Genomic DNA, 27658 nt, shown 5'->3' with positions numbered 1-27658 from the left:
ACAGTAGTAGCCTCCCTTTTGCATCTTTTCCCATATCCACACTCCTGCTCCCTTTCCCCCAATGCCCTTCCATTGTAAGCACACAACACAGCCTAAAATGTAGCCAGAGGAGAGGATGTAAGAGGGCTTTCATAATTCCTAATATGTTTTTGGCTCTTCCTGGTCCCTCATGTAGGGATCTGTTTATGCTATTCCTATCAACAAATGCAGTGGACAGTGGAGTTCATCCCCATGTAACTGCATGGCCCCTAATTATAGAGATCTAAACAGGCAAGATGAAAAAAGGGTGGAATGAAAAGTGTGGTAAAGTGAAGCCCCATATAAGTTTCTGGGTCTAAACTGAGTCAGAGAGCCTCTCACCCAGCTCTGGGGTTTCTTTCATTCCAGGTCCTGAATCAAAAATGTAACATATTTTCTCCCCATCAGAGCTCACTGCTGAGCTGCCCTAGATAAACTGCACCCATGTCGTCGGATGCTGAGATGGCCGTTTTTGGGGTGGCAGCTCCTTTCCTCCGAAAATCAGAGAAGGAGAGAATTGAGGACCAGAATAAGCCTTTTGATGCTAAGACATCAGTCTTTGTGGCACATCCCAAGGAATCCTTTGTGAAAAGCGTAATCCAGAGCAGGGAAGGAGGGAAGCTCACGGTCAAGACTGAAAAAGGAGAAGTGAGTAAAAACAAGGAGTAAGGAACAACATTTTGTTCCTCCTCTGTTCTTAGCTGATAGAAATGGGTCTCTTCTTTCCCTCCAGACTTTGACTGTTAAGGAAGATCAAGTCTTCTCCATGAACCCTCCCAAATATGATAAAATCGAGGACATGGCAATGATGACCCATCTCCATGAACCTGGTGTCCTGTATAACCTTAAAGAGCGTTACGCAGCCTGGATGATCTATGTAAGTACAGGCTGAAGTCTTTCCTGGACTTCCAAACCAACAGCTACACTAAATCACATGGAAGCCAATCACATTATCTCTCTTTCTTTCAGACCTACTCGGGTCTCTTCTGTGTTACTGTCAACCCCTACAAGTGGCTGCCTGTGTACAACCCAGAAGTTGTGGCTGCCTACAGGGGCAAAAAGCGTCAAGAGGCTCCTCCCCACATCTTCTCCATCTCTGACAACGCCTATCAGTTTATGTTAACTGGTGGGTGGCTCAACTCCTGAAAAGTGATTACAGAATGAAAATTTCTTATGAGGAATCACAATCTTCTTTCTGGGAAATATGACATGCAGCTAACGACACCCAAAACATTCAGAACTAGCAATGTTAAATATGAATTTGTTCAAAGACAAACTGAACCTGACCCAAACATTAGCCCAGCTCTCAGAGAACCCAAAGCAAACCTTTTTGGAAGTTCACAAGCATGTGGTTAATGGAAAAAGTACAGAATGTCCACATCTGCTTCTGCACATTTTGGCTCTAGCTGGACCCAAAGAAGAACTGTCAAAAATCAGGACACTCTTACTCTCAGGAAGCCTGATTCTTCCTGACTTTGCATCTTACGTGTCATTTACACTTGTACAAAGTGGTGCATCAGAATTCTCCACTCTCCTACACCTTGCACGGTAATTCGCACACACTTTGCACTCTTCTTGCACTGATGCTCTGCAGATGGTTATAAATTGAGGATCAAGTCATTATTCTGTATAACTCTTTACTGTCCAGAGAGATAAGTAGCTTTATCAGATTTCTGTAAGAGGGAATTCTGTGAAAGGGAAGTGGGTATAAGTATCCTGTGATGGCTCTATTGAGCTGCATGAGCTTATATTTATTATTTACTATGGCTAGGATTTTCAAAGAGGACTAAAGGAGTTAGATGCCCAGTTCCTACGGATTTTTTGTTAGCTGCCTGATGTCCTGAGGCCCCTTTGCAAATCCCAGCACTTATTTGTTTCACTCAGTTTTCAGTGAGTTCAATGTTACTCAGTAACTCTTTTTAAAGTCTCTTTCATTCTGTCTCTTTCACAGATCGGGAGAATCAGTCCATCCTCATCACGTATGTATATTTCCCTGCTCCAGTTTTTGTTGGCTTTGCTGTGCGCTGCAGGAAGAAACTCTTTGGTTATGTGTTCTCTGCTTCTCTGTTTGATTTGCAGCGGAGAATCCGGTGCTGGAAAGACTGTGAACACCAAGCGTGTCATCCAGTACTTTGCAACAATTGCAGTTTCTGGGGAGAAAAAGAAGGAAGAGCCAGGCAAAATGCAAGTGAGTTGTTCACTAGAGATGGGATTAATGTTCCGTTCTGAAACTGCCACGTGGTTTAAAACAACCTTAATTTGATGATAATTATTACTTTGTAGGGGACCCTTGAAGATCAAATCATCAGCGCCAACCCCCTGCTGGAGGCCTTTGGGAATGCCAAGACCGTGAGGAATGACAACTCCTCTCGTTTTGTAAGTTTTTCTTTTGCCAAAATTGCTCCTAGTCACAAGTGCAATGATGGGCCACATATGTTCCCATCATTAGACTGTGATAATATAAATCTTGGCTGAGGTTCAAACCTGCTGAAGAGACCCCCAGGGCAGCTTTGCAAATCCTACTTTTGGAATCTGCTGCTGAGGGTTTTAAATGAAATGACATTTTTCCTTTAAAGGGTAAATTCATCAGAATCCACTTTGGTACCACAGGGAAACTGGCTTCTGCTGACATTGAAACATGTAAGGGACCTCCTTTTATGGGTCACAATTCCCTGTCTCTCTTTCTCATTGTGTTTTCTTGTCACTAATTGTACTTTACCTGCCTTGCAAGATCTGCTGGAGAAATCTAGAGTCACTTTCCAGCTCAAGGCGGAAAGAAGCTACCACATATTTTATCAGATCACGTCCAACAAAAAGCCAGAACTAATTGGTAAGAAACGTTTTAACTCTTTTGGTGGAACTGGTCACTGATGAATTCAGGAATATGGTCAATTAAATTATACCCATGTATATTCTATGCTTATTTTCAGAGATGCTCCTGATTACCACCAACCCATATGACTACCCCTTTGTGAGTCAAGGTGAGATCACTGTAGCCAGCATCGATGACCAGGAAGAGCTGATTGCCACAGATGTAAGTAACACATGAGAATTATTGTGTGGAGTGTTAACTTTACTAGAGAAGTTATTTACATTACTGATTCTTTTGACAGAGCGCCATTGACATTTTGGGTTTCAGTACTGAGGAAAAAACAGCCATTTACAAGCTGACAGGGGCAGTCATGCATTATGGGAACCTGAAATTCAAGCAGAAGCAGCGTGAAGAGCAGGCAGAGCCAGATGGCACAGAAGGTATTGGCAAAATCTGTATCTAAACTCTCAAGCAATAACTCAGGTCCAGATTTACAGATACGTTCTGGATGTTTCCTGCAATTATGGTATTGCAAAAGGGGATAGCTCAGTGGTTTAAGTATTGGCTTACTAAACCGAAGATTGGGAGTTCAATCCTTAAGGGGACCTCTTAGGGATCTGGGGCAAAAATCAGTACTTGGCCCTGCTAGTGAAGACAGAGGGCTGGATTTGATGACCTTTCAGGGTCCCTTCCAGCTCTGTGAGATAGGTATATCTCCATATAGTTAACATTAATTTGGCTTAAGCACATACTTCAGTTGAGTTCCGACCTGCTTTGCATCACTAGAATGCACATGAGAGCCAGAGTTTGCTAGTGAATCTGTCCCTATGGCTGCTGCTATATTAGACACTGATTTGCCACTCCGTCATCAGTTTTACATTGATGTAAGTCCACTAATGTCAGTGGTATTGCCCTGGTGTAAAGCTAAAGTAATGCAGTGAAGAATCCATCCAAAGTCTCTGCCAACAGTGATGAAGAAACAGAGAAGCAAAGGGCCCCATTTTACATAGCCTGGCACCTAGTCCCTCACTTGGTAAAGGGGGATTTGATAGCAGCCTTCAATTTCCTGAAGCAAGGTTCCAAAGAGGATGGAACTAGGCTGTTCTCAGTGGTGCCCAATGACAGGACAAAGAGCAATGGTCTCAAGTTGCAGTGGGGGAGGTCTAGGTTGGCTATTAGGAAAGACTATTTCACTAAGAGGGTGGTGAAGCACTGGAATGGGTTACCTAGGGAGGTGGTGGAATCTCCATCCTTAGAGGTTTTTAAGGCCTGGTTTGACAAAGCCCTGGCTGGGATGATTTAGTTGGTGATTGGTCCTGCTTTGAGCAGGGGGTTGGACTAGATGACCTCCTGAGGTCTCTTCCAACCCTAATCTTCTATGATTCTATGATTCTGTGATTATGCCTTGCAAAGTGTGTATAAAATGTTGCTTCCAGGATATGTAAGCAGAGAATTCTGAACTAGTAGGGTGTTACATCCACTTTGAACTTACTTTGTATGAGGTGGCAGGCAGTGAAGAATGAGACCCTCAAGCACTGACTCTGAGCTTCACTTGGGCTGAGCCTCGCAGATCTCAGGAAGGGCAAGGGTGGCAGTGCATCATCTCTGCAGTCCCTGGGATTCTGCAGCTTGCTGGGGCCAACCCTGCTGACTAACATAAGCTATTGTGGCTAGAGAGCTGCTGTAATGTATGCTCAACTATACCAGCCCCCAAGGGCTGTTTTCTCAGCTGAGGAGATCTACAATCCTGCAGCAATCCTGCCATAATCTCTTTGTCAGGAGCACTGCTGGGACGCCCCATAGCTTATGGGCTGCAAGGGGAGCACTGAAGAGCTATTCCAGCTGCTTCCAAGGAAGTCTCTTACGCTGAGGATGTTTCCCAGTGCTTGAAACTGTCTGGGTTATGGCATTTTATTAAAGTAGAGATGGTGTAAAGGCACAGCAGCTGAGACCAGAATTGAGACCCTAGTGTTTGAGACCCTTCCGTTAGATACAAAAGATAGAAGCCACTTGTTGTCTCTTAAGAGTGAGAGGTCTGTGCTCTGCCCAGGATTCTGATCTTCCTCTCTCTAGGACAGTGGTTCCCAAACTTTAAAAACTTGTGAGCTCCTTTCACTAAAATGTGAAATCTTGTGAGCCCCCTCCTAAAAATGAATATTTCCAGGGATTTAATTTTAAATCTCCTCAGTGTGATGCTAACAACCCACGAACTAGAAAATGAGAAGTTTAGCTCACCTCTCACTGAATCAAAACAGCACTCCAGAGAAAATGATTTAATATCGAATTACTGAGGCGCCTTAAAGCTGATACATTGACTACAACGTGGTTCTGGCTTTTTTGGCATGCAAACAGCTTTTCTTCTGCCACCAGGGCCATCCCTAGGGGGTGCCCCATGAGGGAAAAATTAGCCTGGACCACCCCTCATGTACAGCGTGGCCTCCAGCTCACTCTGCCCCTCATGCCAGCTAACTTCCTGCCACCTGTGCACCTGGGGTCCCAGCTGCCTCCCTGCCTGCCACAGGGCTCAGGTTGCGGGCCCTGCGCTGGGGTCTGGGCTGCCGGCTCCATCTGCCTGGCCCTGTGCTGCACTGGGCTCGGGCTGCCAGTGCTTCTGCTGACCAGGGCTCAGCTACTCACTCAGCGCTCCACCGGGCTTGAGCTATCTGCTCTGGAACTGGGTCCCACCTGCTGCCTCCCATGCCTGGGGTCCTCTGGCCGCCATTAAGGAAATTTTTCAGGTGAACCCCCTGTAACACTGTGCGAATCCCCTGGGTTCACAAACCCCACTTTGGGAACCACTGCTGTGGGATGTATGTCTCTGGAAGGGAATGTAGGAGTGGTTCTATAAATAGATATTATTTCAAAATCAGTTCGCTCTGTCAAAAGCTAACTGCTCTTTACAGAGTGAAAACGCTTCACCTTCTTAAGAGGATTAGGATCTAAGGGCAAATGCAAACAGAACTAAAGAAAACAGTTGTAAGAAAACATGACCAGTATAGACCTGGTCATGATATATTCAATAAAGGCATTACATGCTGTTATTAATAATAAAATCATTTAAGTAATTTCAGCCAACACTGGAGGCCGTAGGAGCTGAAGTCAATGGAACTGCACAGGTTTAGGTCAAGCCAATGTTTGGATATTAGCCCATTTCCTTCTGATCATTCAGAAATCAGAATCCCTAGACAAGCTGCACAGTAAAGTGGTAAAGAAAGAACTTCAAAGCCATCTTTCCATTCTGTCTGCCTAACTGCTTCTTTCTCCTTAAAAATTGTTTTTATTTGGCCGTTATGAGGTATTTGTGAACAAATTCTTACAATCACTTGATGTACAGACCCTCTCAGTCAAATGCAAAACAATTCATCAAGAAATCAAGGAAGCTCTAAACTCCATAATTACTGGAGTTATTAATAAATGTGGTAGTAGGTAAAACACAAACAGATCTCATTGCTCTTTTCTAGTCATTATAAAAGACATCAAAGCCTATCTTTGAGCTTCTAATTCATTCCTCTCCCTGTTTAGTGGCTGACAAAGCAGCCTACCTGATGAATCTGAACTCAGCTGACCTGCTCAAAGCCCTGTGTTACCCCTGAGTCAAGGTTGGGAATGAATATGTGACCAAAGCTCAAACCGTGCAGCAGGTAACAATTGGTGATCTAGAACTCCTGGTTTGAATTAACACACCCAGGTTTCTTCCTCTGCTTTGTATGGTAACTCCAGTCCCTCTCCCACTGGTTTAGGTGCACAATTCAGTGGGTGCTCTGGCAAAGGCGGTCTATGAGAAGATGTTCTTGTGGATGGTTGTTCGTATCAACCAGCAGCTGGATACCAAGCAGCCCAGACAGTACTTCATTGGTGTCCTGGACATTGCTGGCTTTGAGATCTTCGATGTAAGAAGCAGGGATTTGACAGCAGGTTCCTGGAAGGGACACTCAGGGGTTATGAGAACTTTGAAGGGTTTTTTAACATTATATATTTTTTATTTAAATAATTTCCTGGAAAAGCCTGACTTTTCTGCAGAATCAGGTGTCTCTTGATCTTCCACTAAGGCAGCATGACCCTCTAATGGCTTCATTTTTGATAGACTTGTGTGGTACATGTAGAAATGACAACTGCATTGAAAGTGCCTTCAAATTGTTAACAGGTGGTGCCTAAAAGAAACGTAATGATTGTGTACCTAACTCAATTTTTTACATCTTTATGGCACCTGGAGGGCAGCTTGTTAACTCCCAGGCAGGCTTGGGGCTGAGGGTTGGGAAATGTCTGAGTAGGTCAGAGGGCTGAGAGCTCAGAAGGAGTTGGCCAGGCTCAGACCCAAATGCCTGATCAAAGATCAGGGCCAAGAGTTGAGAAATTCCTGAGTAGGCTTGGGTCCCAGAGCACAGAAATACCTGGACATGCCTGGGCCTGATACTGCATAATTGAGAATAGAATTCCCAAAACATCTGGCTGGCTCTAGAGAGAAGAATTCAGAAAGTCTCCCAGGATTTGCTAAGCAATAGTAGCATTGCTCTCCATACTTTAGCTTTTTCACATATACAATTAAATTAATCAATTTCTTTGCATTTTTGTAGTTCAACAGCCTGGAGGAGCTGTGCATCAACTTCACCAATGAGAAACTGCAACAGTTTTTCAACCACCACATGTTCGTGCTGGAGCAGGAAGAGTACAAGAAGGAAGGAATCGAATGGACATTCATTGACTTTGGGATGGATCTGGCTGCCTGCATTGAGCTCATTGAGAAGGTATCTTTTCAATTCAAATGCCTTATATATTCAAGAATTCTTTAATTACTGTGGGTTGCATTGAATTTTAGACGGGTTTTCCATGCTCAGGCCCATAAATATCTTGACCCATAATGTTTTAATTTTTTAGTCTGAAATATTAAGAAGACCACACAGAGCTTTATGACAACAGTACTGCACCCTCTTTCCAAGAGTGGAAAGATGGCATCGTTTATCTTTAGCAGGATTCTTTTCAGAGTCCTGGACACAGATTTAATTTTAAAGCACAACTGGAAAGCCCCACTATTACAACTCAAAGAGATAGTATCCTGGAAGTTAAATTTCTCTACTTTTTGTCAATAGAACACATCATTCTTTTCAAGAAAAACAGAAGTAATTCCTGAAAAGGATGTAAATTTTTCTGTCTTGATGTGATTATTGTGGGAACTTTATGCCAATTTTATGTGTTGAAGGGTCTGCTTCTGTTGTCAATAGGACAGCTAACCTGCTGGGAACTCAATTTTCATGCTGAAATATGTATTGATTATTTTGATGTCTTTCTTCACAGATACTGTAACCATTTTTGACAAGCTGAATGTTTGTAATGCACATGCATTATTAATCATCATTATTATTTGTAGTGCAGGAGCTCCTAGGTCACTAACTAGGACCCTGTTGTGCTAGGTACCATATACCTTATATACATAAGGTTAAATCAGCCTGGGCCAATATAGATGATCTTTCACTTCTATAGCCTCTTTGGATGTGAAGATGAGAATTTTGTCCGTTTCCACATTTTGGAAGATTCTTTTTGATTTTCAGGTCGTTAAAGAACCATATTAACCTCTTACTATTCTTCCTGTCTTTCTTTTGCATTGGGATAGTTTACAGTTGTGCCTTTACGTTGTCTCTTTGAGAAACTGCCAGCTCTCCTGAACTCCTTTATCTCTTAGATTTTCTTCCCATGGGACCTCTTCTGCCACTTCTCTGAGTCTCTTAAAGTCTGCTTTGCTGAAGTCCATTGTCCTTATTCTGCTGCTCTCGCTCATTCCTTTCCTTAGAATCATGAAATCTATCATCTCATGCTCACTGTCACCCAAATGGCCTTCCACCTTCAGATTCGCTACCAATTCTTCCCTGTTGGCCAGAACCAAGTCTAAAATGGCTGTCCCTGTGGTTACTTCCTCCACTTTCTAGAACCAAAAGTTGTACGCAGCATATTCCTAGCAGGGCCGGCTCCAGCTTTTTCGCAGCCCGAAGCTGTGAAGAAAAAAAAAAAAGAAAAAAAGAAAAACCAATTGACCTGCCACCGAAGAGGAAGGACTTGCTGCCGAATTGCCGCCGAAGACTGTAGCAGAGCAATTGGGCTGCCGCCGAAGAGGAAGCAAGGCACTGAAGGACCCACCTCCGAATTACCACTGCAGACCCGGACGTGCTGCCCCAACAATGGAAGGAGTGCCGCCTCCTTCTACTGGCTGCCCCAGGCACCTGCTTCCTTCACTGGTGCCTGAAGCCAGCCCTGATTCCTAGAACTTACTGGGCATTTTGTTCCCATTACTACCAGGTCTTGTGTTTTGGTTATTTCTGTTTTTTGTTCTAGAAATGCCTCATTCACCTCATCTTCCTGATTTAGGGATCTATAGTTGACCTTATACCATGACATTATCCCTATTTTTACCCCCCCCCTTTTTTTTTTTACCAGACACTCTCAATTGGTCTGCCTCCCACCTATTTCTGGACCTCAGAACAAATGGATATATTCTTGTCAGCACCTTCTCCCTTTTCCCCCGCCTGTCCTTCCTGAATAAGCTGTATCCTTCTGTATCAATATTCCAGTCAGATTTGTCCCTCCAAGCCTCTGTGATTCCAATTAAGTCATAATTTAGTTATTTTATTTTTCACTTCCCTTCTAGCATAAATAACATTAATTTTCATGAGCCATTAATGTATCTAGGGTTTATTGAAAAAATCAGATGAATAATTTATTCAGCAAATATTCATTTTTCAGATGAAGGAGGGCTGTCTCTCCCTGGCAGCTGGAGCCATGGAGCTGGGGAAAGAACTCTTTCGCCAGCTGCCACAGACCTGCACATCCCAAATTCCCCAACCCCCTCTTCTAACCCCACTGCCCCCCTCTCAACTAGCCCCTATTCCCCTCAGGGCCACCACCTCACCTTACATGTGCGTCTTTTCTAGGGTTGAGGCACCTTATTAGTGGAGCCATGCCCACACGGCTCCACTAATCAGGTGGGTGGCCCTTCATTCTTTTGTGTGCAACCGCCCAGGCATGCACTTTAGGGGAACTATCCACAAACCACTTGAATGGAGCTTGCAGACCACTGGTGGTCCATGGACCACAGTTTGAGAGCCTCTGTGCTAGAGCATATTGTTTAGAGAAATATCCAATCTTGATTAAAAAATTAACCATGCTGGAGAATTCACCACGACTCATGGTAAATTATTCTAATGGTTAATTACCCTCACTCTTAAAAAAATTACACCTTATTTCCACTCTGAATTTGTCTAGCTTCAAATTCCAGCCATTCGATAGTGTTATACCTTTCTATGCTAGACTGAAGAGCCCATTATTAAATATTTGTTTCCCATGTGGATACATACAGACTGTAATCACATCACTCCTTACCTTCTCATTGTTAAGTTAAGAAGATTGACCTCCTTGAGTCTATTACTGTAAGGCAGATTTTCTAATCCTTTAATCATTCTCATGGCTCTTCTCTGAACTCTCTCCAGTTTATCAACATACTTCTTGAATTGTGGGCTCCAGAACTAGGTGCAGTATTCCAGCAGCAATTCTAAGCAATCCCTGGGCAGTTCTGCCAAATACAGAAGTAAAATAACTTCTCTTCTACTGCTCAAGATGCCCCTGTTTGGAATTCCAGGATAGCATTAGCTCTTTTGGCCACAGCATTGAACTGGAAGCTCATGTTCAACTGATTATCCACCATGGCTCCCAAATCTTTTTCCAAGTCGCTGCTTCGTGGGATAGAGTCTTCCATCCTGTAAGTGTGGCCCACATTCTTTGTTCCCAGATGGATACATTTACATTTAGCCATATTAAAATGCATAGTGTTCGCTTGAGCCCAGCTTACCGAGTGATCAGTGTCGGTGACCTGTCATCTTCATTATATACCATTTCCTCAATTTTTGTGTCATCTGCGAACATTATCAGTAATGATTTTATGGTTTCTTTCAGGTCATTGATAAAAACGTTAAATAGTGTTGGGCCAAGAACTAATCCCTGTGGGTTCCCATTAGAAACACACCCATTCAATGATGATTCTCCATGTACATTTAGATTTTGAGACTTATCGGCTTAGCCAGCTTTTAATCCACTTAATGTGTGCCATGTTAATCTTATATCTTTCTAGTTTTGTAATCAGAATGTGATGAGTATGAAACCAAATGCCTTACAGAAATATAAGTATATTACATCAACACTATTACCTGTCCTCTACAGCACTAGTAATATCCTCTTTTTAACTAGACCAAGAGATGGTCACGTTGTTGCATCCAGAAAATCCTCATGTAATCTCTCTCTCTCTTCTCCTATCCCCTTTCTTATCTGTTACTGTGTCTTTCAGCCAATGGGTATTTTCTCCATCCTGAAGAGGAGTGCATGTTCCCCAAGGCAACTGATGCATCTTTCAAAAACAAACTCTATGACCAGCATCTTGGCAAGTCCAACAACTTCCAGAAGCCCAAGCCTGCCAAAGGAAAGGCTGAGGCCCACTTCGCCCTGGTGCACTATGCTGGCATTGTGGACTACAACATCACTGGCTGGCTCGAAAAGAACAAAGATCCCCTGAATGAAACTGTCATTGGGCTGTACCAGAAATCGTCACTGAAAACACTGGCTTTGCTCTTTGCCACATATGGTGGAGATGCAGGTAATTTCTGTAAAATCAGTATTTTAACTGAGTCACAATAAACTGATTCCTCTAGAATCCCTACCAGTTCTAATCTAGCAGCACACTGTAGAGAGTGAAAAGTCACCTTCTGCCTGTGGCTTGGTCTTATTAACAAGGAAGTAAAAAATCAGATCAAGTGTAGCTCAAGCCTCCTCCTTAGTATTGTCAAGACTGTGCAGTGCACACCCTAGATCCTCTTTCTCCAGACAGCCACTCCTACCTCCCTTACAAATGGGTGTGATAATAGGGCTGTCAAACAATTAAAAAATTAAAAGTGATTAATCGCACTATTAAAAAATTAATCATAATTAATAGCACGATTAATCACACTGCTAAACAATAATGGGATACCATTTATTTAAATATTTTTTGATGTTTTCTACATTTCCAAATACATTGGTTTCGATTATAACACAGAATACAAATTGTACGGTGTTCACTTTATATTTATTTTTGAGTGCAACAGTTATCTTTAGAAATCTCACATTAGTACCTGCTTTGCGTTTTGTCAAATTTGCACTGTAAATGTTCTTAAAATGAACAACATGTGCTGGGTCATCATCTGAAACTGCTATAACATGAAATATATGGCAGAATGTGGGTAAAACAGAGCAGAGGACATACAGTTCTCCCCCAAGGAGTTCAGTCACAAATTTAATTGGTGCATTATTTTTTTAATGAGCATCATCAGCATGGAAACATGTCCTCTGGAATGGTGGCCCAAGCATGAAGGGGCATGAAGGGGCATAATCGTTTAGCATATCTGACATGTAAATATCTTGCAATGCCGGCTACAAAAGTGCCATGCGAATGCCTATTCTCACTTTCTGGTGTCATTGTAAATAAGAAGAGGGCAGCATTATCTCCTGTAAATATAAACAAACTTGTTTGTCTTAGCAATTGGCTGAACAAGAAGTAGGACTGAATGGACTTGTAGGCACTGAAGTTTTACATTGTTTTGTTTCTGACTGCAGTTATCTAACAAAAAAATCTACATTTGTAAGTTGCACTTTCATGACAAGGAGATTGCACTACTGTACTTATATGAGGTGAATTGAAAAACATAATTCCTTTGGTTTATCATTTTTACAATGCAAATGTTTGTAATCAAAATAATATACACTGATTTCAATTACAACATAGAATACAGTATATGTGAAAATGTAGAAAAACATCCAAAATATTTAATAACTTTCAATTGGTATTCTATTGTTTAACACTGTGATTAAAGCTGTGATTAATCACGATTAATTTTTTTAATTGCGATTAATTTTTTTGTAAATTGCGTGAGTTAACTGGGATTAATGGACAGCCCTAATAATGAGTTATCTGCTGTAGCAGAAACCATTAGTTCCTTCTCAGCATGATCAATGTTTACGAATAGGGTTGGCTGTTACAGGCAAACAGAACCAGCCTATGAGAGTAACTGTTCAAACCTCAAAGTGTGTCCTTTTAATTTTGTTCTTTTTGTGTGTGATTCAGAGGCTGGTGGTGGTGGCAAGAAGGGAGGCAAGAAGAAGGGTTCTTCTTTCCAGACCGTCTCTGCTCTTTTCAGGGTGCAGTACATTGTTCATTATTGTGTTCTCTGTGATGGGGGTTGAAAATTCCCTTTACAGCTAAAAAGTCTATTTTCCCAGTGGTCTCAGTTGTGAACTTTTTAAGTCAAAAAGCCTCTTTCAGTTGCTCTTAAAGGGCCTAGTCCAAAGCCCATCGAAATCAGTGGAAAGACACCCCTCTTTGGATGATGTCTAAAGTACCTGGGCCTTTACACAGGATTAAACCAAGAGGGCTAAATTTGCTCCCTACTGTGGTCACTATGTACTAGCATTAGCAGGTCTGGCTGTCCGCCTTAGGCTGGCTGCCTGCTGAGCATGGGAGGATGTGCAGAAGGAGTACGGCCAGCACACTGATTCCAAGACTACCTGCTTGCTAGCAACTGGCACAGGGGATATGACAGAGGGAAAGCGGCATGGTCCAGCTAAGGTCTGGAAGCCAGAACAGGCTCTTGGTGTTATGGGCATTAGGCACATCTTAGAACTGCCCAGGGATTGCTTAGAACTGTGTCTCGGGGCAAAAATGCAGCTTCCCTCCTGATTTGTGCCTAGTGCAGCAGCGTCAGATCTGAGGAGGTGGCTCATAGTAACTCCATTTCTGTTCCATGGCAGAGTTACTCTGAATATACCTAGGTGTAATGGAAAGCAGAATCTGTCCTTTTGTCTCCTTTCCCATGATGAAGATGTCAGAAACAATTATGTCAAACCAAACTAGTCTTGAGACACCCCCACCCGCCGAGATACTGTTATAGGATTTAATATTTCCCTTCCTGCTTTCTTCGCTTTCTTTGGAAATTGTTACAGTGTCATGTGCAGCCTTCCACTCAGCTCTGGATTTCAGGGATGCTAATGGCCCATACTGCCTACATTTAAAACACCTGAAAACACAGAAGTGTGTCATTTGTTAGCCTCTTCTGCCACTGCATCTGCCCCCATCCTCTCTCATCCCCTCTGCATTTTCCAATGTAATCAATAGAAAGAAACACCTTGTTCAGAATGATGGCCTGACGTTTGCAGATAATCATCTTTGAAAATTTTCTCTTTTGGTTTCCATAACAGCCCTTTTGGCCATTTCCCATTAGTTTCTGGTCCTGTCTTTTCCAGCTTGCTCAAGTAGTGCCACCTTTAGAGTTTTATATCTCACTTTAATGACCGTGTTCAAGACCCAAAAAGAGAGGGCACCTTAGGTTAGAATGACCCCTACTGGGAAGTTTTGCAAGCTAGTCTGTCTACATTGGTAATGGGTTTACTGCATCTTTCGATGAGGATACAGATGTAACACTGGTTAACCTAAACCTTTGCTCATGGTCTCACAGGAGAATTTAAATAAGCTGATGAGCAATCTGAGAAGCACTCATCCTCACTTTGTGCGATGCATCATTCCCAATGAAACCAAGACACCCGGTAAGAAGTGTCAGTGTACAGAGATCTCAGTGAGATGCAGCCATTCCTTCTGGGCTGCACAATGAGGTAGTAATTCATGCTGTGATTTATTAAGGTGCCATGGAACATGAACTCGTACTACACCAGCTAAGGTGTAATGGCGTGCTGGAAGGGATCATAATTTGCAGGAAAGGATTCCCCAGCAGAGTCATTTACGCAGACTTTAAACAGAGGTCAGACTCCTCCAATCCCTGTTCCGTTTGCTATCTGTTGAGTAACCTGTATTTTCTAACTGCGTTAACTATTGTAGTAACTCCAGCACCCAGCACATGCTGTGTGTATAGAAGAAATGTAGAACCAAACTGGTGCAGTCCAAAAAGCAGCAAAAATGCCACACTTTTCCTGTGTTGGGGGAGGGGAAGGGGCTGGGTGAGCAGTGGAATGGCCATGCCAGATGACTATGTAGCCCTTTAAATACCATAAAGCTGAGTTTCATGATGGATCTGTTTGTGGGACCTCAGAATCATGGGCTTCATGGGAGGACAAAGGCAGTGACAGAGACATGGCCAGCGTGGCCAAGAATTCTATGGCCCACTGAGCCACAGCTGTGGATAGTGTAGGTGCAGTGGGACATGGCTACTACTAATTCTCATGGGCTGTATTAGTTTGATTGCACTGATACACTGTTTCCTGTCTCGGGTTTGTTTCTCTCCACATACATGCTTGCATAGTTCCCAACACACAAGGTTCTTTATTTGGGGATGTGACTTTTACCCTTGGAGATGGAGAACCATATCAGCCTGATATCCCTGGAGATCAATCTCATCTAAGCATTGAGAATAGTTAATATAAATACATTGCAAGCAGTCATAGTGCAAGCTTTTTCACTTTGCCCTGAAAATGTGCTTCCTTCTGACCTGGAATGTCATCTCAAAGCATGAGAAGGAAATTCATTCTTCACAGCTCCATTCACTCCTTGATTCTACTGTGGAAAATCCTAACAATGGGGCCCGTTAGTGCCACGTGTAATTATGGTTTCAGCAGTGTAAGTATCTTCATAGTCTATTTTCTCCCACAGATATAGGATTTTAAATGCAAGCGCTGTTCCAGAAGGACAGTTCATGGACAGCAAAAAGGCTTCTGAGAAACTACTTGGATCCATTGATATTGATCAGACTCAGTATAAATTTGGTCACACCAAGGTACAAACACTCTTTGATTCAAGCACCGTCTATTTGTATTCCGTACAGAAAGAAAGTGATTGTCTGTAGCGTTCTCTTCCTCAAGGTGTTCTTCAAAGCAGGACTTCTGGGTCTTCTAGAGGAGATGAGAGATGATAAACTGGCACAGCTTATCACTCGCACACAAGCCATGTGTCGTGGCTTCCTGATGAGAGTGGAGTTCAAGAAAATGATGGAAAGAAGGTAGCAACGTACTGTATGTCTGCTAGGTCTGTGTCACCCCACAGAGGTGAAATGAACAGAATTGGAGGGGTGGACTCAGTCTAACTTAGATCTCACTAAATCACTGTGTCAAGGTGTGAGCGCTTGGGAATAGCGCTGGGTGAAAATTTTCAGACAAATAGTTCATTTGCTGAAAAATGCGGTTTCAGGTTGACCAAAGCTAGTCACAAAATTGCTGATAGTTTAGTCCCAAAAACTGAGTCTAGAGTCACAAGGAAACTTAAATGCTATATAGACAACCAGAGGAGAAGGTAGAAACACAGCACCACCCCTACCTTCCCCTCTGGTCTGGGGAATCTAGCCTTTCTTTTCCTTTGCTTTTATTAAATGAAAGTTTAAAAAGCCTGAACTCAAAACAAAAGGTTTTATTCAATCTGATTGAAATTTTCCAACTTTTTCAATCCACTGAAAAATCAGAAAAACTTTAATTTTGATTCAACCCAAACTGAATTTTTTTTAATTTTATTTTTCGGAACTGCCAGTGAACGAAAAAATCAGTTATTTGCATAGCTCTATCTGGGAGTGTAGACGGATATAACTGGTAAACCAAGGAGCAAGAAGAAGGCGTAATAAAGTGTGTGTTAGACTAGAGGTGGCCAGCTTTAATTTACACCTTCCAGTTGGGTACTTTTATGCTAAACTCTCTTTGGCTCCTCAGCATGTGAGTTACACCAGTTCAGAGTCTCTTAGGCTCCAAAACACTCATCAGAGGGAGTGGGTCAATTACAGATATGATGTGTAAAGAGGGAGCAAAAGTTCATCCCGGTTTGTGAGCATGAGTCTACAGAGAACAGACATTAGTTCAACATGCACATTGAGGAGACTGACAGTGGAGTTTTACTCTCCGTAGACGTTCTAAGGCTCAAGCAGGTCCAGAGTCTGTAACCCTCAGAATAGTACTTTTTCATGTGAGTGGCCCTATTTGAACTCAAATGAGGCTACTTGGCTGAATAAGTGCTACTCACAATTAGTAGCATTGCAGTATCTGGCCTTTGGAATTTGGCCCATAACATTGGAATTTCAACTCTGAATTTGGCCCATACATTGACCATATATTCTGATTACATTATAGAGAGTCTGTCTTCTGTATCCAATACAACGTTCGCTCATTCATGAATGTCAAGCACTGGCCCTGGATGAAGCTGTACTTCAAGATCAAGCCCTTGCTGAGGAGTGCTGAAGCTGAGAAGGAGATGGCTAACATGAAGGAAGAGTTTGAGAAAACGAAGGAAGAGCTTGCTAAGTCTGAGGCAAAAAGGAAAGAACTGGAGGAAAAAATGGTGACCCTGCTACAAGAGAAAAACGACCTGCAGCTCCAAGTGCAGTCTGTGAGTATCACCAGTGCATTCGACCGTAATTGCACAGTAGAAAGGTCCAAGCTGAAAGTTCCAAATGCAACTTTCCCATGAAGCATCCCATTAATAGCACTGGGTTCAGTGTTTGGCCAAAATAAAATATTCTCTGCGTTTAAAATATAAAGTATCGGTGTATAAATAAATAAATAACAATACTCCCAGCCATGTATGATAGGTTATGCCCTAAAACAAGATGAGAGCAAGCAAACTCGGAGAAACAAAGTTATGCTCTTTAAATACTCCTGCCTCATCCATGGCAACTTAGGCAACATCTACAGTACAAACTATGGCTGGTGGCCTGTAGGGTACATGTGGCTACCCACAGCAGTGAAAAGCAGGCTACGGCTACATTGCAGTGTGCAGCTACGTGTGTTGTTTAAGGCTCTGGCAGAGAGTAGACAGCAGGAAAATGTTTCAGCTGCCTCTCCCCTGCCAGAGCCTTTCCCCGCTGGTGGAGTCTTTCCATGTGGGGAAAGCAGAGAACAGCAGTGTAGGCAGAGGAGCCCGGCTTGGGCAAGCAGAGAGCCATGTATGTGTGTGAGTACACACCCACACCCTTCAGGCATGTCTGTACTCTACTTGCCTAAACCTGGCCTCACCGTCTACATTGCTATTTGTTACCCATGCTAGTGGCTACCTGGATGAGTGCACTCCATAGAGCCAAAAGAAGTGTGCAGTAGAGATATACCCTTACTGTGACAATCTCAATGTATTCACATACCATGATGAATTCACACATCTGCTATACTATTTATATTTATTGTGCCACTGATGTTACCATTCAGGGCTGGATTAAGGCAGTTCAGGGCCCTACACAGACCACGACACAGGGCTTTCTGTGGCTCTACCCTGACATCCCCACCCCATAATGTGGTCTCCACACACAAAAGCACTTAGAGTGGCAGAGGCAGGGAGGCTACTCCCTGGGGGCAGGGTCTCTGTTGCCCATCAGAGCAGCAGGTCTTCGAGCTCATACCTCATAGAGAGGAATGGGGCAATTCTGCCCTCTCAGACTTTTGTTTTAGGCTGTCTGCAAACTCCTTCAGTTGACACTGCATCAGATAAACTGGGGTCACATTTTTAACCTGTTCTTCATAACCATGAGGGCTACAAAGTTCTTTGAAGGATTAGGCCTTAGTTTTAACACTATGTAGATGCAAAAGCTAGACCCTGAAAATGGATCTGCCCCCAGGGAGCTTCACTGATTTCAGAGGAACTCTGTGTGGGCGCAGAGTCCACCCATGTGGATTCCTATAAAGTCATGGGTTTAATGAGAGTAGATCCATTTGCAGGATTTAGCCTCAAATTTGATCTTCAAAGTAAAGCCATACTTGAGGCACTAAAAATATTTGCCAAATATGTCAACTGGTAAGGGATGCTTCATTTATGGTGAGATATTTGAAAAATATACATTCTTCATATTTAAATTGTGTTGAAGACACAGAACTTTTAAGCCAAATGTTTGTTTTTTTAAAGAGTATTATGAGTCACTGATAATATGAGTTAAAAATAGAAGTGTCATCCCAACAGATGCGGTAAAAATCATTATGATACAAAAACCAGTTAAAAATTTTTTTAGAAGAGATTCTAATAATGGATTCACTGATGGCTTGGCTGATGCTGAGGAAAGATGTGACCAGCTGATCAAAACCAAAATCCAACTTGAAGCTAAAATTAAGGAGCTGACTGAAAGAGCAGAGGATGAGGAGGAGATGAATGCTGAGCCGACAGCCAAAAAGAGGAAACTGGAGGACGAGTGTTCAGAGTTGAAGAAAGACATTGATGACCTTGAGTTAACACTGGCCAAGGTTGAAAAGGAAAAACATGCCACAGAAAACAAGGTATAAGGCAGAATCTCAACTAATATTTTAAAATATGACACTGTTGGTTCACAAACAATAATGTTTTGTATTAATTTTCTTTAACTACCTCTGTTCAACTCTGCAGGTGAAAAACCTCACGGAGAAGATGGCAGTCCTGGATGAGACCATAGCTAAACTGACAAAGGAAAAGAAAGCCCTCCAGGAGGCCCATCAGCAGACCCTGGATGACCTGCAGGTGGAAGAGGACAAAGTGAACACACTAAGGAAAGCTAAAACCAAGCTGGAGCAGCAAGTGGACAATAACATATGGAGAGAACAAAACCAGTGTGAAATTAGGCTCATTAGCAGAGAATTTATGGCCTTCTTCTGTTTAGCTTGAAGGGTCGCTGGAGCAAGAGAAGAAAATTCACATGGACCTTGAAAGAGCTAAGAGGAAACTTGAAGGAGATCTGAAGCTGGCCCAGGAATCCACAATGGATTTAGAAAATGATAAGCAGCAGCTGGAGGAAAAACTGAAGAAGTAGGTATGGTTTGCAGGGGGTATCCTGCAGATACATTTTGTTCTGGCACTAACTATTTTTTTTCCCTTTGCGTGTGAAAAGGAAAGACTTTGAAATCAGTCAGTTCCAAAGCAAAATAGAGGATGAACAAGTCCTGGCCATCCAGCTACAGAAGAAGATCAAAGAATTACAGGCTAGTCATACATTCTCTCTCTTCTGGCCTTCAGAACAAGTTCAGTTAAAGGGAAGCCGTCTTTCTTAGGCTTGGTCTAAGTTAGGTTGACATAGTCATGTCGGCCAAAGGTTTGATAAAACCGCATCCCAAACTTGCATAGATTTGCCGACCTACCCCCCAGTGTACATGCAGCTGTGTTGATGGAAGAAAGCTTTTGTCGATATAGTCAGTGCTGATGAGAGGAGGGAGAAAGGAAGCACAGTTGTACCAGGGCCCTGAGCTCAGGGGACCCCAAATACATCTTTAATAACTGTGTAAATAAAGTGAAATGGAAAGAGGTGGACTCAATGAACATGATGTTTCAAGAACCCAAATTTCTCTCAATAGGTCTTTGGATGTAGCTACCCCAGTTCAGGGAAGTGATGTTCCTTTGCCACCGGAACCCTTGTTGTCAGTGTAGGCTGCATCTATTCTATGGTGTTATGCCAGCAGAACTCTGCCATCAGCCATACTGGTGTTGACTCCAGAACGAAGACACAGTTTTAGTGTTTCCTGTTGTTCTCTAGGCTCGTATTGAGGAACTGGAGGAGGAGATAGAGGCTGAACGTGCCTCTCGGGCAAAAGCAGAGAAGCAGCGGGGTGATCTCTCCAGGGAACTTGAGGAGATCAGTGAGCGTCTGGAAGAAGTTGGTGGTGCCACAGCGGTTCAGATTGAGATGAACAAGAAGCGTGAGGCAGAATTCCAGAAAATGCGCCGAGACCTTGAAGAGGCCACTCTGCAGCATGAAGCCACAGCCGCCGCCCTCCGGAAGAAGCACGCGGACAGCACAGCAGAGCTTGGGGAGCAAATTGACAACCTGCAACGAGTCAAGCAGAAGCTGGAGAAGAGGAAAAAGATACTTTGATTTCTCAGCTCTCAAGAGGTAAACAGGCATTTACTCAACAGATTGAGGAACTGAAGAGGCATCTAGAGGAGGAGATAAAGGTGAGGATTTTTCCAACAGCCTTTTCTGTGAAGCTGGATTCTTGTTGTGAGCAAGATGCTTTAACCTCAAATGAAACCATAGCACTCTAAAGGATAGAGGGGGAAAAGTCTTGTTCGGTCACCTAATCCAGGCGTTGCCAAAGCATGATTGTTCCCTATAATAAATTGAACACTGTTTTATTCAGTCCCAGCTTTAAATTTGCCATCCATTTAATCTAGCACCACTTCCCTGGGATAGCTTTCCACAGTCTGACAGAGTTCACTGTCAGGATTCCCAGGATATTTAGCTACATCACTGTGCTACTCCTGTTGTTTCTCTAGGCTAAGAATGCATTAGCCCACACCTTGCAGTCTGCTCGCCATGACTGTGACTTGCTCCGGGAGCAATATGAGGAGGAGCAGGAAGCCAAGGGTGAGCTGCAACGCACCCTGTCCAAGGCCAACAGTGAAGTAGCCCAGTGGAGAACCAAATATGAGACGGATGCCATTCAGCGCACAGAGGAACTGGAAGAGGCCAAGTATGTGCTGGGGTGGAGGACTGGAAGAAACCAAGAACTAAATGGGGAAATGGGAAGAGGCCAGTGATATGCTCAGGATGGGGATGGAAGAGGCCAAGGATGTGCTTTGGGGAGGGTGATTAGAGGAGATGCAGTATATCCATTTAGCCATATGGGTTGGAAAACAGCAAATATGCTCATTAGGTTAAGAAAGACTGAAAGAGACCCTATACTCTGTCGATAATGCGTGTGAGCTGATGGTAGAGGGATTATCAGAGACATTGTACTGTATATGAATTGGATAAGAGTGACTGAGAAAGGATCTGAACTGTGTATCCACGTGAGTCATAGCCCAGAAGAGGTGACTTATGCTCTCACAAATCCCAGAGCAGCTGTACACAGTTTGCTTCCCATATTGCTCACTAAATGGGAGCTGAATTTACTCACTAAATGGGAGTTGAATTTACAATCTTCCAGGAAGAAGCTTGCCCAGCGTCTGCAGGATGCTGAAGAACATGTCGAAGCTGTGAATTCCAAATGTGCTTCTCTTGAAAAGACGAAGCAGAGGCTGCAGAATGAAGTGGAGGACCTGATGATTGATGTGGAAAAATCTAATGCTGCCTGTGCAGCTCTGGATAAGAAGCAGAAGAATTTTGATAAGGTATTTCAGCCTTCTGGGTGTTGGATGGAACATCCTCTAGTTATCTCTGTTGCTTAGACTAAGGTCTTGTTGTTCTTCAGGTTCTGGCAGAATGGAAGCAGAAATACGAGGAAACGCAGGCAGAACTGGAAGCTTCCCAGAAGGAGTCTCGCTCTCTCAGCACGGAGCTGTTTAAGATGAAGAATTCTTATGAGGAAACCTTGGATCAACTTGAAACTCTGAAGCGCGAGAACAAAAACTTGCAGCGTAAGTCCCTGGATTTCTTCTCCTAACATGGGCCTTCTGGAAAGCTTGTTAACACTCTAAAGTGAATCTGTCTGTATCGGTGGCATTTCTAAGAAGCCTCTCTCTCTTTGGGTCCTTTGTCTGACTGCATTATTTGTCTGTAACCCAACAGAGGAGATTTCTGACCTCACGGAGCAGATTGCAGAGGGGGGAAAGACCATCCATGAGCTGGAGAAAGTGAAGAAGCAGATTGAGCAAGAGAAATCAGAAATCCAGTCTGCTCTGGAGGAAGCTGAGGTACACATGCCATTAGTAACTGTTTTACAAAGAGAAAGTCAGAAAACCTTGGAGCTGTATCCTATTGTAAACACAGTGGGATAATTCACAGGGACAGGAGGACAGTTCATGCTGTGTTGGAAGCTATGTATTCAATGTCCATACTACCCATAGCACTACATTCCACTCTGTGGGAGCATTTTGCACTTTATTTGGAAGGAAAAATCTATTTTTGTCCCTTTATTGACCCTTCACTTGCTCTTGTTAAGGCTTCATTAGAACATGAAGAGGGCAAAATTCTCCGCATCCAACTTGAGCTGACCCAAGTAAAGTCTGAAATTGACAGGAAAATTGTTGAGAAAGATGAAGAAATTGATCAGCTGAAGAGAAACCATATCAGAGTTGTGGAGTCCATGCAGAGCACACTGGATGCTGAGATCAGGAGCAGAAATGAAGCCATTAGGCTAAAGAAGAAGATGGAAGGGGATCTGAATGAAATGGAGATCCAGCTGAGCCATGCCAACCGCCTGGCTGCAGAGGCACAGAAGAACCTGCGAAACACACAAGGAGTGCTCAAGGTACAGTAAGTCACACATGCCTAGTGCGATAGCTCAGCTGGTCTTTTCAGCATGCCAAGGAGTCTGCGCCTCCAGGTAATTTCTTTCACTTGTTTTACAGGACACCCAGATACACTTGGATGATGCTCTCCGAAGCCAAGAAGACCTGAAGGAGCAAGTGACCATGGTTGAGCGCAGAGCTAACCTGATGCAGGCCGAAATTGAGGAGCTGAGGTCAGCTCTAGAACAGACAGAGAGGGCCAGGAAAGTGGCTGAACAGGAGCTTTTGGACGCAAGTGAACGAGTGCAGCTCCTGCACACCCAGGTTAGAATTTAGTGTGAAAAGAAATCCCACAAACCCCTAAGCAGGAGACTGCTCTGTATGTTCCCTGCTCCAAAGAGCAGTGGTAGGGGGTGTTTAGAAGATTTTTGTTCCTGAAATGGCCTTTACGTTAATGTCCATAGGATGGACCTTTGTTAAACAGAAAGCACGAAGCTGCAAGGCCACCCTTGATTTTCCTCATGTTGCTGTGTTGAAGGCAACACATTGCAGTGATGTGTTGGAGGGGGGCTAGTGTCTCAAAGACTCTGGGAGTGGCTTTCCTGCCTCCTATACAGTTTCCATCATCAGATACTTTTAAGTCTCAGGAAATATTTCTACACAGTGATTATTTTGTTTTGGATGGACCAGATTTACAACAATTGGCACATAGGGTTTGTCACAAGCTGTGGGGTGGGTAATGATAGTGAGAGCTCTTAAAATTTTCACAGCACATCACTGACTAGTTGTCAATGTTCTGCAGTGATGATACATTTGGAGGAGAGTTCTGCTGCAGTAAAATGTTAATAGTAACCTCTACCTTAAGTACAAATATTCAGTTCATGTTCCAGAATCAATATTTTGGGACTAACTGTAAACACATCTTGTCTGTTGTTGTTAAACAGAACACTATTCTGATCAACACGAAGAAGAAGCTGGAAACAGACATCTCCCAAATCCAGAGTGAAATGGAAGAGACAATTCAGGAAGCACGTAATGCAGAAGAGAAGGCCAAGAAGGCAATCACGGATGTGAGTTGAAGGCACCTTTCTTTGGAGAACATGGCTGTGTTTGCACCTGAAATGGCTGGTTTTCTGGACCAGTTTCCTTTCTTTACTCACTAGGTGGCCATGATGGCAGAGGAGCTGAAGAAGGAGCAGGACACCAGCGCCCACCTGGAGAGGATGAAGAAAAACCTGGATCAGACGGTGAAGGACCTGCAGCTCCATCTGGATGAGGCAGAGCAGCTGGCACTGAAGGGTGGCAAGAAGCATATCCAGAAACTGGAGGCCAGAGTGCGTATTCTCCATATCTGTGCATTTAGGGACATTTCCTATATCCACTCACAGTGAAACGCAACAATCCATTTCTCATTTCAGGTGCGTGAGTTGGAAGGCGAGGTTGACAATGAGCAGAAATGCAGCGCTGATGCTATCAAGGGTATGCGCAAGTATGAGAGAAGAGTAAAGGAACTGACCTATCAGGTAAGGAGGGAGGCCCTTTGTGCTGTCACATCCTTCTCCTGGGAGCATGATTTGTTTGTACCTGAACCTGCAGAGGGGGAATTTTTATTGTCTTTCTCAAACAGTAAGATGCTTAACAGTAATACTATGGAAAAACAAAGAGTTCATCAGGAAATCATTTGAAAGAGTATGTTAAAATATTCATTATAATCTTTATTATCCATCTTAAATACTTACTAAAATATTTATATGCAATGTTTCTTTCACTGTATAATATGAAAGAAATAGACAAACAATTTGGTAATGAAATTACTCTTTTCCATTACAAACTGTTTCTAGACTGAGGAAGATCGCAAGAATGTTTTCAGGCTCCAGGATCTGGTAGACAAACTACAACTGAAAGTGAAAGCTTATAAGAGACAAGCTGAGGAATCTGTAAGTATCATTCTGAGGAGGGACGATATGCATCCTTTGATATTGCAGAATGTTTTGGGGATGTCAGAATACACCTTTTCTAAGCCTCCTTTGGTAAAAATGCTTGGCTCTCATTAACAAATACTTGTGTGCAGAGCTTAGTGAGGAACTCTGACTGTTTCTCTATCACTTTTTGGTAGGGTAATTAAAGATCTGACTAAGTTTGACAGTTTTCATAATTCTGTAGTGACATGCTACCTGGATCTGCATATGTCACTTAGACTTGGTTGGAGATGCAGGCTCTGTTTGGTACTAGAAATCATGTAGAATTGAGAAATGAGGAAGCAGCTATTTTACCTCTTTTATTTGAAATACATGAGGTGGCCAGTGCGGATATGGATTTTTTTTTAGTTTAAATTTACGTTCTGATAGGCTGGGAATCTTCTGGGATGTCACAGCTGTTGGACTGTCACAGTTCAGGGCTAGCTGCACCTTTGACCCTTTTGGTCTGTCTGAGTGCAACCCCCTTGGGTGACAGGCCTTGAAACTTCACCTTTCTGCAGCAGAATTTTCTCCTGCTCCCAGACTGGGTCCCAGAGTACAGTACTGCAACCAACTGAGTTTCTTCATGAGGCCTGACCCAGTCAGCTGCCTTGCAAGTCTTTTCTTTGGGAGCTGTGACTGGTGCAAACACAAAGGACATAAAACAGCCTTTTCAAAACAATATATTGTTTAATCTCAGCAGAAGAAACACAAAGTAACAAGAGCAAATGGTTATTAACATCACAGTCTACATGCAAAGCTATGTTACACAAAATGTAGGTAGGCTTAGCTTATCCAGACAACCCCTTTTCTAGGCATGACGGTGGGCACAGCCTGATTTCCCACAATCCCTGTGTTACCCTCTCTCCCTGCACCGCAGTTCAGTTTTTACCCCACTCCTAATCCCTGTTGCCACAGTTTCCTGTCTGGGTTACCCACTCCTTTGTACCAAGACAGGATGTTGAACTTGGCATGGTCAGAAGGAAACTTCTGACACCTGCTTTAGTACTGGTGAATGGTGCTGAAACTCTTGTCTTCCTTCCTGCTTACATGTGAGCCATGCCTGGTTTAACCCTTTAGCAATCATATAGCAATCAACACAAACACAACCAAACAAACAGATGAACATATAATGGTCATAAAATGATACTGATGTTTTCCAAGGCATCTCTTCACCAAAGGGAAGAGCAGCATCCCTCTGCTTCTTATATTAAATAGAACTCCACTGAGTCTTTTAAATTTAGCTAGGGGTGGGAGGAGAAGAGGAGGAGAGTGATTAAACCCAGCTGGCCATTTTGATCATGCTGATTTGACTTCTTAACAGCTTTTGCCATGACCGTGACCATGGTGATACAGACTAACTGATACAGATTGCTGATGTATACCGAGTTTGTTCCCACATTTGTTGCCTCTCTCCCAATGTACTGCTGCGCTCTGTTAACCCCATATGCTGCCCCCATATGGCCCTACCCGTATTTACGCCATGTCTTGCCCCTGCCCTTGTTGGTATGATGTCCCATGACCCACGTTGATGTGCTGCTGTCTCTCTCATGTTTCACACCTATCCCAGGTCCCAGTTCCCCCTGACCGCAGGGCACTTTTGGGGGACCTGATGGCTCCTCTGCTCCCAGCCCACTGGCTTCAGTGGGTATCCAGCTGCATTCCCCATCTCCCAGGTTTGGGGAACCATCAAAAAGGGCCACTGCCCCCCAATCCCAAGAGAAAGCCTTCCGAGGAAGGGATGTGCTCATGCCAATCAGCAGGGCAATGTCCCACCGGCAGATAGAGCTCAATTGACACCAGCCTTGCCAGATTCTGGTTACTCCATGCCCACAGTCAGGGTTTCTGTTCTCATGGAATGGAGAAACCCCCTTACAATAAATTCACACTACAATTAAACTACTAGCATTGTCTTTCTACATAATACATGCACAAGCACAGTTAAAATGTACATCTCTTGCTCAATTCCATCTTGCCATCTTCTTCCCCTCTCCCTTTGAATGGGGCACCTCATTACAGTTGGTAGGAAGCTGGCTGTCCTAAGTTTTTTGTTATGAGGAAGAATAATTTCTGATTGTCTAACTCTGAACTCTAAGCCTGTGAAATTGCTGACATGAAGGACTCATAAACTAGAATACTGTTGCTTTCCTAAATTGGATGCTTTCATTTCCATATCTATCACCGAGCATATTGTTGTTTACTGTCATGTATCTATATTTAAAATAACGTATACTACTGCATTAATGTGGCCTGATTAGGAAAAAGGAGTTATACATGAATGTATAAACTTAAAGACAAAAATCACTCCAAAATGTTCAAAAATCTATTTTCAATTAGTTTTTAATGATTTTTAACAAAATTAGAAAAGGGCAAGAGTGAAAAGGGCCGTGCTTAGATTTTAGATATGAAATGGTAAGTGGATAACAGTCTGGGCCTTCCCTGTCCCCTCAGCAAACAAACACCTCCTATTAAGTCCCAAATGCAGGGAAAGGGGAACCCTCAGACCTTTGGTTTACAACTCTCTTTCTCCATCCTCAGGAGGAACTATCCAATGTCAACCTCACCAAGTTCCACAAGATCCAGCACGAGCTGGAAGAGGCTGAGGAGCGGGCTGACATTGCGGAGTCCCAGGTCAATAAGCTCCGGATGAAGAGCCGCGAGGTTCACAAGAAGATTGAAGGAGAAGAGTGAAGATGTCTCCATGCTGAAAAGTGATTGAAGAAATGCACAAAATGTGAAACTCTGTCACTTTGCTTTGTAATT

At 43.2% G+C, this 27658-nt stretch overlaps 1 pseudogene; it reads left to right on the top strand.

Moving 5' to 3' along the window:
• Positions 1 to 447: 447 nt before the first annotated feature.
• Positions 448 to 27601, top strand: LOC115635480 (annotated as a pseudogene).
• Positions 27602 to 27658: the final 57 nt, after the last annotated feature.

The sequence above is a fragment of the Gopherus evgoodei genome, chromosome 15 (assembly GCF_007399415.2).
Source record: "Gopherus evgoodei ecotype Sinaloan lineage chromosome 15, rGopEvg1_v1.p, whole genome shotgun sequence".
NCBI classification, from domain to species: Eukaryota; Metazoa; Chordata; order Testudines; family Testudinidae; genus Gopherus; species Gopherus evgoodei.
Note: the sequence above shows the minus strand (reverse complement) of the source record. Positions and strands in the feature narration are given on the sequence as shown.